Source organism: Pseudorasbora parva, chromosome 18 (genome assembly GCF_024679245.1).
Source record: "Pseudorasbora parva isolate DD20220531a chromosome 18, ASM2467924v1, whole genome shotgun sequence".
Lineage (NCBI taxonomy): Eukaryota > Metazoa > Chordata > Actinopteri > Cypriniformes > Gobionidae > Pseudorasbora > Pseudorasbora parva.
Window position 1 is genome coordinate 1,697,358 of NC_090189.1, and position 11,818 is coordinate 1,709,175.

The 11,818-nt window shown below is 39.4% G+C and overlaps 1 long non-coding RNA gene across 2 annotated transcripts; it reads left to right on the top strand.

Annotated features, from left to right (window-relative positions):
• Window positions 1-1,385: 1,385 nt before the first annotated feature.
• On the top strand, window positions 1,386-9,176 carry LOC137045840 (uncharacterized). 2 transcript variants are annotated; one of them, XR_010898856.1, is made up of 4 exons: window positions 1,386-1,599; window positions 5,444-8,587; window positions 8,830-8,939; window positions 9,048-9,176. It is a non-coding gene; the product is annotated as an uncharacterized lncRNA (long non-coding RNA). The 2 variants fall into 2 exon arrangements; XR_010898855.1 differs by lacking the exon at window positions 1,386-1,599 and having other exon boundaries at window positions 5,155-8,587.
• The last annotated feature ends 2,642 nt before the right edge of the window (window positions 9,177-11,818 follow it).

Genomic DNA, 11,818 nt, shown 5'->3' on the forward strand with positions numbered 1-11,818 from the left:
ATTAAACCGCTAGTTAATACCACTAACAGCTCAAAATAGCCTCACACTAACACGGCAGCATGATGAGGGTCCCTACATGCAAACCGAAGCATTGAGAACTTTGTAAGAGTTAAAACAGTTTAATAAGAAGAACCTTTATAAACATAGTACATAACGCGTTCACGGACAGGCGCCATCTTGGAGAACAGTCTCGACTCATCGAGCGACGAGATCTCTGCTAAGTGATGAACTGTGACTGAATCTCATATGGTCCGTTGTTTCCGCAAGAAAACACTGAACACAACAGAGAAAATAAATAAATAAATAAATAAAAATAAAAATGTCCATGTTATTACATTTCACAAACTTAATTCCTATCGACCAGCTCACTTAGCACAGCGCTCGTGGATCGATTCGTCGAGACTGTTTTCCAAGATGGTGCCTGTCCGTGAACGCGTTATGTACTATGTTTATAAAGGTTCTTCTTATTAAACTGTTTGTACTCTTACAAAGTTCTCAATGCTTCGGTTTGCATGTAGGGACCCTCATTATGCTGCCGTGTTAGTGTGAGGCTATTTTGAGCCTTGTTAGTGGTATTAACTAGCGATTTAATTTCACTACGCCCGATAGACTAGCGTTATAAGCTAATCTGTGTTTAGAGATAAAACTCTTTACATTCGATTTTCATGAAAACGCATCCCAGAGAACGATCTACTCGCTAACCATCTGTTAATTGAATTAATGGTATTAATGGTTTAAACGATTAATGGTATAAGTTATCATTTCATTCATCTATTTTGTAACTATTTTAAGTGTACCCATAACCGGATTTAGGTAATTTCATTATTTTAATTACAAATGATTTGCTAACTAGTTTTGGTTTGGTATTGACACATTGTGGTAATTGTCACATTAAAGCATCGCTCTCCCACATTTTCTGCTATTGTAACTGCGCTTATTTCCGTCGTTGATGGGTGTTATCTTGCTGATAACGTTTCTTTAGTCGTTCCGCAACCCTGCAGCCTGAACCACTGCAGGCGATCCACCCTTACACTGGCAGAGTTTATTAAGGAATATAAAATAACTATAGGCTACCGTATACAGCCTATCAGTTCCACAGAATTACAAAACATCAAAGCAGAGGAAAATAATAAAACAAATCCATATTTATATTTATTTTGAGTTTGTTTCCTATTATTTATCATTTCATTATTCTTTAATTTATAACACTGTTAAAACTGTAGCTTTAAAATAGTAGCTAATGTTCAAAGCATTGTTTAACACAAATGCTTTTACTCAGGTTCTGTGTCACGTTTCCTGTAAAGAGAGAGCGGATGAGGAAGGAGAAGAACGTAGGCTATACCAGAGCTGAACTTCCTGAACTGTACTGCATTTGACAGAAAGATGAAAATGTACACATTGGAGGACATGAGACTGAGACACTACACATAAGAGGAGGAGAAGATCTCATATATCTTCCTAATATCTCTCTCTCTCTCTCTCTCTCTCTCTCTCTCTCTCTCTCTCTCTCTCTCTCTCTCTCTCTCTCTCTCTCTCTCTCTCTCTCTCAAAATCTCTCATATCTCTCAGAGCGGCTCTGGACGTCTCTCTCAACACAAGGTAATAAAACACTTTCTCTTTAATTATTCTGTAAAGAGATTTCTATTTATTGAAACATTTGAGGACTATTGAAGACATTTATCTTTCTATTTTAGTGAAAGTGAAAGTGAAATTTGAAATCAAACATTACTCCTTACTCTAAAATAGATGTTTGTATTTTACAAAAGCAGAATTTATAGGCAAAGCATCATTTACATGAATAGTTGTCATACGTTCACATATATTATGATTTAGCCTTGAGGTCCGTGTACTTTTGAGTTCATTCGTTTTTCGATTTAATATCAAGCAGCCTACAGAAAAAATGGAAAACGGTTAATTTATAAATTTTTCCTTTTTTTTCTTTTTTTTTTTTTCTTTTCTTTGATTTTTATATGTTTACGTTCAGTGATAGAAAATGGTTAAAAGGATTGAATATTTGATTTCCACATGTGGGCTTGCATGAAATGCCCCGTACGCTGATTGGTCAACCAAAGATCTTTTGAAGGATTCTTAAAGTGTTTAATAAACTCTCTCTCATCAAACAACCGGACTAATGCCGTGACAGATCGCGCTGGACAGGGACTAATAAGGGTTGACATCCTACGTGCTAGAGAAATATAGCTGGGTTGGATTATTTCAGAAATATTAATGTAATATTAATGTAGGTTACCTCGCATCTGCAGTGTGACCGACTGGACAGCGACAGGTTTAGAGTTGGAGAACCGCGGTGCAGACAGCACTATGAGTTTTGGACAAGGGATGAAGCTTAAATATGATAGATATGAAAATATGAAAATATGACAATATTTTGTATCAATGTCAGTTTACTATAACGCCGCATCTGTTGTTTTGGTTATTCTATTAGTTTTTAGTTGTTTATTTTTAATAGGTAGCCTATAGCTTATAATCATTTTAGGGCAATTATTCCATATAACTAAATAAGGGCAAGTATTCTAATCTTTTAAAATATATTTTTCATCTTTTTATGAATTCTGAAGTAGCATTTAGACCTATTTGCAAACTGTTTTAATGCTGCTCAGAGGATTTACACATAATTACAATTACATATATAGTGTTATGAGATTAAAGATTAAAATATAATATTTTTAATAGGCCTAGCCTTTTGAAATACGATTTTTATTTTTTTAAATGAAACAATACTTAGATTATGAGTTATTAAGACCCCAGTAGGTGGCAGCACGTAACTGTATTAAAGGGGCGGTGAAATGCTGTTTCCTGCATACTGAGCTTTCCACTGTTAAAGACTTGGATTCCCATCCTAAACATAGACAAAGTTTCAAAAACTAATGTTGGACGTTTGATGGAGTATTTCTGTGTTAAAAATACTCCTTCCGGTTTCTCACAAGTTTCGGAGAGTTTTTTTCGAGTATGGGTCGGCTTGACGTTAATAGAGCGGAAGGTCCTTGTATGGGCCGTACGGGCTCTTCTCCCGGTAGGGTGCGCGCGCGTGACTAGAGCGAGAGAGGAAACGCACGCCCATACACACTCTCAGCTGCAGATCCAGTCGTCCGTGAACACTTCTGTCGTTATAGTCCGCGCCGCGCTCCACTTTATTCCTATGGGTGACGTCGAGCGACTTCAACGCTTCAGCACAGCATTCTGGGAAGGCAGCGCTGCATTTGAACCGATTTGAACGCAGAAATGACGGGAAGCTTCACAACATCGCTTCAGTCGCGTCTCAAAGTGGATCTCCACGGTCACTGCTGTCAGGACTTCACCAAATCATACCAAAGAAGTGTGTTTCTGACGGAGCGGTCCCAGCGATAAAGGTTCGGTCCTGCTTTGGAAGCAGCCGGTGAGTTAAACTGCTTCAAATGTCTGTGCTGTCGGCTATCGTCGCGTGAGTAAACATCAGTAAACGACACGATCGCGTGCTTCGTCATTCAATACGCCTTCACGCGCTCGTTTTTTTCTGGCAAGACTCTGTACAGCCCATATTTCTTTTATAAATATAATAAAACTAAAGACTTTTCGGAGATATGAAGGATGCAATACTACTCTATAGGTGCCGCAGATTTTGATAGTTGGACTCAATAAAAGCAGAGTTGTGTCAAAGAGATAATCTGAGGGGTAATGTGGGTGCAGATGCGAGGTAACCTACAGTAATATTTCTGAAATAATCAGCTAATATTTCTCTAGCATGTTTTGTTGTAGAATCCGTGCCTATAGAGAAGAAAACCCTTAGTCCTCTGTCACGGCTTTAGTCCGGTTGTTTGATGAGAGAGAGTTTATTAAACACTTTAAGAGTCCGTCCAGCAGCGGAGGAACGTTATTCTGTGGAAACACCGGAAGCGGCACGGGTTGATCTTTGGTTGACCAATCAGAGGAAAGAGGCGTTTCATGAAAGCCCACTGGTGGAAATCTATTATTCAAGCCTTTTATCCATTTTCTATCCCTGAATCTAAAAATATAAAATCAAGCCAAATTCTCACTTTTTATTTTTATTTTTTTAAATGAAAAATGAATGAGCTGTTTTCTCATATTTCAACTTGTTATTAAATAAAAAAACGAATGAACGCAAACGTGCACTGACCTTTAGCCTGGAGGGTGTGTGTGTAAACATGTCATGTGAAATTGTGGACTGAATAAAAGCAACACGATATTCTGTGATTCCTTTACTCATATTCAGCAGATTCTGTGAGGTCTGTGTGAATTTATGTCCTCAACTAAATGAATTTGGCAGAAGATTTAATTTAAAGTGAAATGATAATGAATATGAATTATAATCTGACGTGTGTTCTTCCTTCTCAGTACAAGTAATTTATTTATAAAACAAGAAAAGAGTTATTTAACAAAAGAAAACCAATGTCTATAGGGGAAAAAGACACATGTGGTAACCAAATATTCTCTGTCACAAACAAATTGATAAAGGAGGAAATATTAAGAAAATTACATAAACAGGAGAAACATAGCGAGAGAGAGCAACTCTTGAGCACACAGACCTTATATCCCAAACGCCATAATAGAGGGTTGATTACTGATAGAATACACCGGTCCCCCAACTAACATCTGCACTGTCTAGCCGAGCCAGCAGAGGGCAACAGGCAGGCGTAACACTTACCGTCACACATTCCCTGAACTCGCGGTAGATTGACCCAAACGTTGCTTACTCGAGGTGTGCTAAGGCTGGTTCCACAAACACATGACTGCGAGTAAGTTCAGCCAACTCAGAGTATGTTCACAGTTAACACAGACCTTCTCAACAGAATAAGGGTTATATATAACGGTTGATGCTAATTAGTGGAATGCAGATCTATGTAAATGGTAAATGGACTGCATTTATATAGCGCTTTTAACAGACCCTATGGCCATCCAAAGCGCTTTACATTTTGCCTCACATTCACCCATCACGACACCTCGACACTTGGTGGAACCGGGGAGTGAACCACCAACCTTTCGGTTTGTAGACAACCTACATGAACCACTGAGACACTGCCGCCCCTGTGTGGGATGTGTGAGATCACAGTAAAATAAATCATAAATATATTCTGCATTAACATTTAAACATGACCTTGTTATAATAGTGCTTTAGAATTAATATATACTGTTGTGGACCCTGAGCCGCTCTGGAGCAGGTTATGTTCAGAGAGTTGCTGGTTACTTACACACACTGGAGGTTACCGGTGGTTTTGGACCTGACAGTTGAGGTAAAATGGTAATTGAGGTTATCCGCTAACTTGAACCTAAACATACGCCGTATGTCACACAACCTGCTTTCTGGAATAGTCCCCTGATGTCTCGTGATCTGATGTTATATCACTTTAACTAAACGCTGTGTGTGTGTGTGTGTGTGTGTGTGTGTGTGTGTGTGTGTGTGTGTGTGTGTGTGTGTGTGTGTGTACAGATTCAAATGGAGTGTGTAGAGAAAACCACACACACAGAAAACTGCCTCAGAAATCACAGAGCAGCAGAAAACAAGAAGAACGAGAGAAGAATGGACACACACACCAGAGGATCAGAAGAGGAAAGAGGAGAGAGAAGAGAGATGGACACACACACCAGAGGATCAGAAGAGGAAAGACGGCCGACACTTCAGAGATGTGCAAGTATGGAGGAACTAAAGCCAACCAGTGAGTGTTTGATCATTAGTTCAATCCTTCATCATTTTAGTCTCTCTAGATTTCCTGTTCAGATTCATCAGATTGACTTCAGACTTTCTGCTCTATAGACTATTGAAGCTCTTCACAGATGTGTGATCAAGAACATAATCCCATTAATTCACTATATTTCTGATTTCTAGTGTCATGTGATCCATCATCCCCACCATCATCATCATCATCATCACCATCATCTTCATCATCATCATCTTCATCATCATCATCTTCATCATCATCACCATCATCATCATCATCAGTGATGTCCAGATTCTGATTATAAACTAAGTATTACACTCCTGATGCGGCTAAATCTTCCTCAGGATAAGAGACCGACACACACACGGGACATTTCACCAGAAGTTTCCCAGCTGGCTCTTATTATTGCTGAAGTTCTGTTCATACGGTCCATCAGGGGTTAATGGAGGAAAAGGTCAAAGTAAAAGATTAGTTTGTAAGAATGGGTTTCACTGCTAAGACAAACGCTGAGATCCAACACTGCAATAAAACAATAAAACTCCCTAATCTGAAGAGAAGATCTCACAGAAAGAGTGTGACTGCCCAAACCTTCTCCTCCTCCTGACTGAAGTCACAGAATGCAGAAATACTGCAGATGATGTCTTTTGTGAATCTATTGTCTCATGTCTGGTGTCTTTTAAAGGTCTCGATTGTTAAATTGGTCTCACTTTCACTGCAGTCTCTGATAGGATGAGAGAGACTGAAGCGTTTGAGAACTCTGGGCTTCTCTTTCTCAGATCTCTTCAGATATCTCAAACCTCTCCCTCTGGTGCTGTGCTGCAAATATTTCCAATCCTTTGTTCTGGTCTGAGTATTTAATCTAACGGTGCTCTTCAGTCAGTGGCGATCTCTGTAGATCTGCAGTCTGAGGTCAGATCATCACTCCAGGACTTTAGGACGGTTATATCAAATGCACACACACGCTCAAACATGCACTTTAGTCTTGGTGTGTGTTGGCGTTGAAGTGGTCAGTGTAATACAGGCACACTAAACATTGTTCTGTGTTTGATTTGGCCACAGTAATGTTTGGAAAAATGTATATTTTGCCAGTATTTGTTCATTAATTACACATTTCCATTATTTGTCACAAACAACATCTCAGAGCTGGTCTGATCATGCTTTCAGTTCAAACCGCACAAACATTAGTCTTTGCTGTGAATCTGGAATATGGTTTTGTGTGGTTCTTTAGCTGTCTAGAGTGTGACTGGTAATGTTGCGGTTTTGATCATACATACAGAAATGACTGTAGTTTGTTTTCAATTTTACTCTTTTCATCAGACCTATAACTCACAATCATAATATCCCCCCAGAGCCTCTGAAACCATCTCTCATCTTTTCCACAGTGATGATGATTGGCTGCTGAGTGGGAGTTTGTTACAGTTTCCTGTAGAAGCCCTGACGGCTGTGAAGTTCGTTTGTGATACATTTAATGCATCCTTGTGTTCAATTAATTTTGATATTGTACTGCTAATAGTTAATTAAATAATTAATTAAAAAGTAATGGAAAATTGTATCTTTTTTTTAAAATTATTATTCTAATCCAATTTCAGAAGAAGAAACTTCTCCCTTCACTTCTCCCTGAAACCTGTGGCAATGCAAAAATACACTGTGCTGGGTTTCTAATTATGTAACTATAATATTGCTCAGCTAATATTAAATTACTTCATTTACCAAAGTATGCATAATTAATTTGAATAATGATTTAAAATGTGTATAATATTACAACTTGAATCCACTTATCTTTTTCTTTAGGGATGAGCTGTTAAGAGATGATGACCCTCCATCATCTTCATCTTTAGTAGTTGAATAATGTTATATAATGTGCTGTTTCACTTTTTTAACGGCCTGTGCTACTGTTGCTATCTTTTCAGTTATCAGGAGCGTTGCTAAAGCTTGAAGTTGTTCTTGAAGAAGGAGATGCTGCCTACAAGCCCGGCATTGGTTCGCTCTATTCAGGGGCATAGATGGGGGATAAACTGAAAAATCAGGCACACTTCTGATGGCTAGAGATGAAATATTGACATTAAAAATAAAACCCAATACAAGAACAACATTGATAATGTTAAAAGTTATGTTACTTAAATATTTTTCCGTCTGGTGTTGCATGTTGGAAAAACACATCTTCACACTACAAACAGCTCTTATGGTAAATGGACTCCATCTCCACTTGTTTGGAGTGCCAGTTTGAGTACAAATGCTGAACTTGGTGCATTTTGTGTAAATTGGTGATGAATAAACTAGTTGTTAGTCTAGTTGTGGCATTTAAAAGGAATCCTAAAACTAGTAATAAAGTCTAATGGACTTATGTCACCGCTTGAGTTCTGGACACCATTCACTCGTGGACCTACAGAGCTGAGGAATTATTCTTAATGTTTGTAATTGTTCAATGTCATCATAAATCAGGAATGCTTGAGTATATGGTGTCATCGCTTTCCAGTCAGAAAATGTGATTATAATGGAAGTCAATGGGGCAAAATCAGCCACGAACAGTGAATGAGCGAGAAAAAAATCTGATCCTGAACAAAAACTAACAATGCATCAAAGCTAAAGCTGTTACTAATCTTTGACATGCCCAATACTAAAACAATATCCAGTCCACAATCACTTTATATTGAAAATAAGTCATTTTGTGTGTGTTTTTCCAAATGAGCTTTGAACATAATTAGTGAACTTGGCAATTAAAGAGTATTTTGTATTATTTTGGTACTGGATCATTTGAACTGAAGAGCCTCATAAATGAATAGACTTATTAATAAACTATGGTGCGTTTCCATACTCAGTAACATAAATAATAGACTATATAATCTGGCCAAACCTGCTGGAATATCCCCACCACAGCTGAGACCAAACCTACACCCTTGGGTGAGAGAAGTAAGGTACAGACGTAAAAAACCTAATTCTTGTTTAAATCTTAAACAATACCATATCTTCCACCTATCTCTCCGTCTCAGAGTATGCTCTGCATTTATTTATCCTGCTGCGCCCTCTGGTGGCCATGAATGATCAGTGACTCCTCGACATCAAGCTTAAGCTCATGGCAGACTATTAAAGTCGACTAGTGTGTGTTAGCAACTTACTTAACCTGACTATACTCAGCCGTCTGCTTGTTCATTCCCAGTCTCTGAGGATCCACACACACCTGTAAAGTGTCCATCTGAAGCATCAGAGAGGATCAAACATGAGCTGAGATCAGGAACATCTGAAGAAATGACATGAGGACGCCTGAAGGTAAGATCATTTCTGAGATGATCGTGTTCATATATTAATGTCAGTGTGTGTTGATGAGGACTGTCTTTATAAAGCACAGCACATTAAAGTGTGTTCTGGACTCTCCAGATCCTGACGGACGCTTCATTCATAACGGATCCGGACGAAATAAGATCAGCAGACCTTCAGTCTTCCTCATAACGGATCCGGATGAAATAAGATCAGCAGACCTTCAGTCTTCCTCATAACGGATCCGGATGAAATAAGATCAACAGACCTTCAGTCTTCCTCATAACGGATCCGGATGAAATAAGATCAACAGACCTTCAGTCTTCCTCATAACGGATCCGGACGAAATAAGATCAACAGACCTTCAGTCTTCCTCATAACGGATCCGGATGAAATAAGATCAACAGACCTTCAGTCTTCCTCATAACGGATCCGGACGAAATAAGATCAGCAGACCTTCAGTCTTCCTCATAACGGATCCGGATGAAATAAGATCAACAGACCTTCAGTCTTCCTCATAACGGATCCGGATGAAATAAGATCAGCAGACCTTCAGTCTTCCTCATAACGGATCCGGATGAAATAAGATCAACAGACCTTCAGTCTTCCTCATAACGGATCCGGACGAAATAAGATCAACAGACCTTCAGTCTTCCTCATAACGGATCCGGATGAAATAAGATCAGCAGACCTTCAGTCTTCCTCATAACGGATCCGGATGAAATAAGATCAACAGACCTTCAGTCTTCCTCATAACGGATCCGGACGAAATAAGATCAGCAGACCTTCAGTCTTCCTCATAACGGATCCGGATGAAATAAGATCAACAGACCTTCAGTCTTCCTCATAACGGATCCGGATGAAATAAGATCAGCAGACCTTCAGTCTTCCTCATAACGGATCCGGATGAAATAAGATCAACAGACCTTCAGTCTTCCTCATAACGGATCCGGATCCTTCCTCAGAGCACAAACCAGCGGAGGAGTAAACTGAGTCAGGCCTTGAGGAAAGAGCGGGAATACTGTACATGTGGATACGAGTGTAAATTATATCATATTTTATAGTTTTGCAATCTTAAACTAGAAATGAAATCATGCATTTTCCTCCAGTTATTCCAGTGTTGTGTCTTTTCCATGTTAATATGATAACTCCTCATATTAGAAAAATATTTGGAGTTTATCCTGAAACACAATCAGATGTTTGCATCTTTTGCACCGATCATTATTTGTCATTTTGTTCTTTGTGTATATCGAGTGTTTTCTGTCTTTGAAGCGTTTACTGTAAGAGCACTGGAGTAAAAACTGAAGGAAACAGGCCAATAAAAGTCCATCCTGGAGAAGCAGACTCTGACTAGCACATTATTTGAAATACAACACATACAATTTAGTGTGTGTGTGTGTGTGTGTGTGTGTGTGTGTGTGTGTGTGTGTGTGTGTGTGTGTGTGTGTGTATTACAAACCCTTTGTGAGCTCATTTCCTCCAGTGTCTCTCTTTATCGAGCTCTAGTTAATAATCATTGTTTCCTGTGGCGTCTCCTTCAGAGGAACACGTTTGACGTCTCAGATCAGGATGGTCAGAAATCACTGAAGATGATCGTCTGTGAAGATCCTGATCGCAGCATCTTTAGTGTTTCCTCTCCAACAGAATAAATGTGTCATAATTCAGTCAGAATGAGCTTTATATTCATCTGGAAATGATTTATCTTTTCAGTTTGCCTTCTTTGAGAAAGTGCAGTAACTGTTGAAGAATGAAGGCACAGTTCCTATTATTGTCCTCTAGATGGCAGTATCACACCAAACACACAATGGGCAGATGAGAAAGAAACAGAAGGAGCGAAGTGTGTGTTGAGGTTCAGTGTGGGAGAAATAAAGAGGCTACACCAGTTCATAATAGAGTTTATTCAATGAACACCACAATCGAGTGGACAAAGATCAAACCTGCTCTTCATATTCTGTGTGTGAGGATCAATATCAAACACACACTGATACAGATTTGATTAACAAAGCCTTATTTCTGTTTTACACAAGCGCCATTCTTTCAGGTTCATTCACTGAATGTCATTCTGTTCTCAACTCACAAATAATAATGAGATTCTCTGAACTTATAGCAGCGACTTCTGAATCAATAATGGCCACTATGATGAGTTTAACCAGTATATATTGAGTATTGATCAGGTGTTGTTCTGAGCTTCAGTCGGTCTGTTAAAGTCACCAATGAGCGGATCTGATGGAGTTGATCAGATCTCAGTTTATCATCCAACCTCAGGAAACAATACGGCTGCGTTTATATTGTTTTATGAAGAAGATATTGTGTTCAGTGAGGAATATGACGACCTCTGCTGTTGGTCTCGGGTGTTGCTGCTCGGTACCTGATGAGTTTTTATGTAGGCTACATCTCAGCTTTGACCCTTAAGCCGAGGTGTCAAACTCAGTTCCTGGAGAGCCACAGCCCTGCAGAGTTTAGCTCCAATGCCCTGTCCCAAATGGCACCCTAAACCCTCACGGTCTTCCTCTGAGTCCGCACTTTCAGGACGTAATGCCGCTTTGACTGCCGGGTAGAAGTCCTCTGCTCAGCTGAAGTGCGCATCGAGGCGCATAGCAAAGGGGACGCTCACGAGCACCCTTCTTAAGCTTTAATGATGAATGGGACACCCTACGGTCTCGTGGACTTAAAGGGTTAGTTCACCCAAAAATGAACATTATTTCATTAATGACTCGCCCTCATGTCGTCGGACACCCGTCAGACCTTCGTTCATCTTCAGAACACAAATGAAGATATTTTAGTGTAAAGCTGAGAAAGGCTTCAGATAGGCCTCCATTGGCATTCAGTCCATTCCCACTCACAAGACCCATAAAGGCCCTAAACACATCGACACACAGCCCATCTCACTA